The 5,306-nt window shown below is 39.0% G+C and overlaps 1 pseudogene; it reads right to left on the bottom strand.

Moving 5' to 3' along the window:
- Window positions 1-3,153: 3,153 nt before the first annotated feature.
- Window positions 3,154-5,070, bottom strand: LOC111178314 (bisphosphoglycerate mutase pseudogene; annotated as a pseudogene).
- Between the last annotated feature and the right edge of the window lie 236 nt (window positions 5,071-5,306).

The raw sequence follows: 5,306 nt of genomic DNA, 5'->3' as shown, positions 1-5,306 counted from the left end.
CAGAGATAACTGGTCAACATGAGGACATGTTTGAGAGGTTTGGTAGTGCTGTAAGATAAGGTGGTTTCCCGTTTTCTCCACTGACAGCTCTGGGCAGCAGGGTTCTTTGTCAAGTTTCTGTACTATTTTAGTTCCTCCAGACCACTGACAACCATGTGGTTTTCAGAGTTTTCTTGGCTTTGCATTATAGACTGCTCAGATCTCCAGACATCAGTATCAAGCTAGTGTTTACATCTAAATGGCTTCCTTCATTAAACTCCAGCTTTGATTTTCAATCTATTAAATTTGTGTGCTGTTCAAAGGAATAAAATGATCTCAAGCATTTATTTAATAGGCTTTGTTTGTACAATTATTAAATTAAGATCATCACTGAGTATTACTTCATCTGGAATGATAATTTCAAAGCTGTCATTTTACAAGCAGTGTCAAGAGAATAACAGAATTTTGAAATCAATTTTAGTGAATAAAAGTTTTTTTCTTACTGTAGGATACAGTAAAACTGAACCAAATAATTTAATTTGGAAGTAAAGCCAAAGTGAATTCACAAAATGTGTAAACTCTAGAGCATTGTTAAGAGATTAGTGTTGCTAATTTAAGGTACTTCAGACTTACTTCACTGCATGTATACAGACCATTTGAATTAAGCACTTTTTCTGTTGATAAGTAAATGAACATGATCATTCTAAGCTGCTAGAAGGAAGTTTCTTCTGTTAAGTAGGTTTTACATTCCAAATAGTTTTACATATTTTAATTTACTAAGTAAATATTTTATGCAAAAACAATGCAAAGATAAATTTGATCATGGATTCTACATTTCACAAAAGTTAATGTCCTACGCTTTAGTGTATATTGGGATATCTCTATAAATAATACATTGATCATAAAAAGGAAATGGATTTCTTTTTAATGATATTACAGCATGGTCATGTTTAAATGCCTATTTAAAGAGAACCTATTTCAGATGAAAGGGAATGGAATGTAGATTTACCTTCATTATCATATGATAAGAGCAGAGGAATGACCTTCAACGTCTTCCTAAACCTGAGATAAAATGGCTTTCTCTGGATACATAGAAAAAAACAAAACAAAACAAGACAAAACCATGGCTTCCATTTACTCTGCCAATTCATCTTCTGTAACCTATCAGAAATGGTCAAATTGGGATTATCAAGGGCTCATTTTAATCTTGGTTTCAATTTCTTTTTCCAGAAGCATTTTGCCAGAGAAAACAAAAGTAGCAGTTTCCTGCTCTCACTTGCAACTTACATCTTTTTCTCTCCTTACATCCAGATTAAGGACAAAATCTGAAAGACTTTGGAATTATTTTTAGCCTCTTCACCATTTCATATTGAAACTGTGCAGGACCCTGTGGGTCCCTCTTGGGTACAAAAGCCTCTCCATGTCCCTGGTTTCTTGTTTGTAGCAAAAAAAAAAAAAAAGGAGTGCTTTAGTCTCCCAGGCTTTCCCAGAGTTCCAAAGAGCAGATTCAAATAGTTAATGATTAGGACAATAGAGTCACACGATTCCTAGTTCCTCCTGAAGGGATGCAGATAACAGTCTGATGCATATCTTTGAGTTGTTCTATAGAAACTAAGATCCCCACTCAGGTGGAGGATGGTGAGTACATGCTGACCACAAGCACTAGACCCTGGACTGGTTGGAACCAGAATGTTGAGTTTCTGGAAACATGATCCCTGAACCTCACCACCAACCAATCAGAAGGTCCAGGACCTCATCATGTATCCTAAGATCCTCTCCCCTAACTGTGTCTTTAAAAACCCTTGTCTGAAAGTCATTGGGAGTCCTGGTCTTTTGAGCATGAGCCACCCACTCTCCTTGCTTGGCCCTTGCAATAAACCTTTCTCTGCCCCAAACTCTGGCCTCACTGTGCACAGGAACTTGGGTTCAACAAATTTTTTTTCTTTTTTTTTCATAAATATCTCTTCATTTATTTCAGCCAAGATCTCAAAAACAATAAAACCAAATTTTACCAGAAAGTGTCAGCAAAAATTCTCTCTCTCTTAGGAAGTCTGTAATATTCCAAAGTGACTGGGTGTGAGCACAACTTTGTGTGCAGGAGCACATCATGCTGCCAGGTGTCCTCTGGAGGTGGATATCTAGATGTGGGACAAGGGAAGAATCCAACTCTAGGATCTTGAGCTGTGTTAAGACATGGTCACCTCTTGGGCTGGAAAATTCAGATACCAATACCAGAGATGATGCTGTTCAAAAATGATCTGAGTTGAAGCTTAGCCATAGGTTTGGAATTCTAGGAAGATCTGGTAGTTGTATTCTTGGCCCTGATCTCTGAATTATAAAGAGTGTTATTTGGTTAGGCAACAGGACTGTGAAAAGAAGGACTACCACAGAGAAGCCAGCAGTTGGTCAGGAAAGTCAAGCATCCACATTCCATGTCCTTATGCATCACAGATGCGACCAGCTGTGAGCAAACCAGGTTCATTTCTTCTTTTCAGCCATCTTCATCAGCTGATGCTCTAAGTCTTGATTTAAGGATCAATGGAGACCAAGCAATAGCAAGGGTTTTAGAATTAGTTTCCTTCTAATGACAGTTTTACTATAAAATGGATACAAATAAACCAACCCACCAATGGAAAACTGTGAAAAACTGGTGATATCTGTAACAGCTATTATAGTTGTAAATTGTTTACATGATTTTATCATTGAAATATATGTCACTTGCTTTGAAATAAGGCAGTAGCTTAAAGAAATGATGACTTACCTGTCTCTAGCATCTAAAAGCATCCTATATCAAGACTGATAAGCAGTCAATTCTGTCTGTGGCCTACCCTGAATACTATAGACTATGTACCATAATGTTTTGCCCTCAACAGGTAAAGAACAAATGTATGTGACAAATGTGAACATACCATTTCCCCTGTTCAAGTGAATAAAATTACACCCACTATATTCTACCTTCCTGCTGACCCGACCTTCAATTTTTAGAGAATTAGGCATGTCTATGTGTTGAAATGAGTACAACTCTTTGTGTTATAGGAAGATAAGATCAGAGACTAATTCAGGAGCCTATACTTAATATTTATGAATCATATGGAAATACTTGGAATGGGTACCATTTTCAGTCACAGAGCTTATTTTTAAATTAATTTTAAAGACCCCAAGATTAAAGTTTAAAAAACAAAAACAAAACAAAAAGAGAACATGAACAGCTATAGCTGTCCATATGCTGCTAATTCTAGCAGCCAGAGAGGAATTCCACCAAATGTCATGAGGCAAAGGGCCTTGGTGTTTGCTGTTGGTTGTCTTGGAGGAATCCATCAGTGACTCTCCCATTTAATGGGCCTCTGATCTTAACCTATCAAAGCATCTCTTTCCCTAGAGGAAAAGACTAGTAATAAATACTTAAGTATAGTGTGTTATCTAATGTCCTTTATTATCATCATAGAAAGTCTCAGTATAAATATAAACATGAACTACTTATTGGAGTAAGTAGTGCCTGTCAGTGATCACTCTATACTGATTTATTGAATGAGGAATACCTTGAACTTGAACTTCACTTGTTGCTCTCCCATCTCGGAAACAAAACTCAAGACATTGATTAAGCCCCACTGGTGACTAACTTAGTGACTAATTCAAACGGGCCGGTAGGGGCTAAAGCATAAGGCTTATGACATTAGTACTCAAGGCATCCTAACGCCTTTATCTGAGCCAACATAACTTACCTAGTTACTTATGCAAACTCCACCCCACAGCCTAGATCTGGAAAAATCAGTGGTGGGGGGGAGGGGGAGGGAGATCAGCACCCATAACATACTGCATATCACTCCTTCTGTAGCTATTCCTAGCCAGCACGTGGGAAAGATTTTATTTGTCATTGCATTTCACTTTTCCTTGATCCTCTACTTTCTTAATGGCTGCTTGGATAGCCTCTTGGTTGCCCAGGAACTGGTGAGGTCCAACAGCATGCAGGCTCTCATCCAGTTCCAGGAGAATGGGGACTCCAGTAGGACAAGTAATGTTGATAATGTCTTCATCTGAGATACCTTCCAGATGTTTCAGGAGTGCCTGGCTGCTATTTCCATGAGCAGACATCAGAATGGTTTTACCACTTAATACTTCAGGAGCAATCCTTTCGTTCCGATAAGGAAGGAGTCTCTCCAGAACATCCTTTAAGCTCTCAGATCGTGGCAGCTGATCCAAAGGAATGGCGCACACTTTGTACCTCCAGTCGTTGTAGATTTCATGGTAGTAAGGATGGGACTCCTCTATGGGTGGTGAGGTCACATTGTAGCTCTTTCTCCACAGCCTCACTTGTTCCTTGCCATGATTCAAAGCAATTTGCTCCCTGTTGAGACCGATCAAGGCTCCATAGTGACACTCATCGAGATGCCAGGAGCTTTCCACAGAAACCCGCTCCTGCCCCAGCTCTTCCAGGATCAGCCAGGCTGTGAGGATGGACCGGTTCAGGATGGATATGAACACAGGACCAAACTCAAAGTTTAGCGCTTTGAGTTGCTGCCCACAGTTCTGAGCTTCTTCCATTCTTTCACTGTTAAGTTTTTGATCCACCCAGCTACAAAAACGGTTCTCTTTATCCCAAGCACCCTCTCCATGTCTTAACATAATCAGTTTGTACTTGGACATACTGATGGCTGAGCTTCTCTAGAGCTTTCCAATGGGTCAGTGTTCAGTGACAGCAATACATCTGCAAAAAGGCCACCAGCGGCAGGCACTCCTTGGAAGCGCTGAGCAGCCAGTGCCTCCCAGGACTCCTCACTGCGGCCGGCGTCAACTCTCTTTTCTAGCCCAGGAGCCAGAAGGGGCAGGTCCTAACAAAAATATTTTCAACATCTTCTAGATGTGAAAAGGAGAAATAGAATCACTGATCCAGGACTTTTAGAATATCCACGGTTAAATTTACTTTGAAGACATCAGTTTTCTATTTCAAAAGCAGCCCCTCATTCTGTGATTTATAACAAAAATTATTAAAACTAGAAGATGCCTCATATATATGATTTTACATTAAAGATCAAATTTCAGATTTTTGCTTCATAAATTACACAGCATGCCATATGGAAAAGGCCAATATTTTGGTTCACTTGTCAATGCTCTCAGTGTTTAATGAAGCAAAGTGTAGCTGTGTTGATATTTTTATTGTGGCACTTGATCATATTTTCATTGGCAGACCCGCAGATGGCCATTTTTAATCCAGAAAATATCTGGCTAGATACATTTTAGTTTTGATCTACTTGTTGTTCACATATGTTTGGAAATCTCTGCTGCCTTTGCTTTCTACAATGGAAGCTTTTTTTTTAATTAATTAATTA

This window comes from Delphinapterus leucas, chromosome 1 (assembly GCF_059928025.1).
Source record: "Delphinapterus leucas isolate spDelLeu-1000000601 "Yukka" chromosome 1, BTC_Dleu_Yukka2, whole genome shotgun sequence".
Classification (NCBI taxonomy): Eukaryota; Metazoa; Chordata; class Mammalia; order Artiodactyla; family Monodontidae; genus Delphinapterus; species Delphinapterus leucas.
This window is presented reverse-complemented; position numbering and strand designations above follow the sequence as displayed.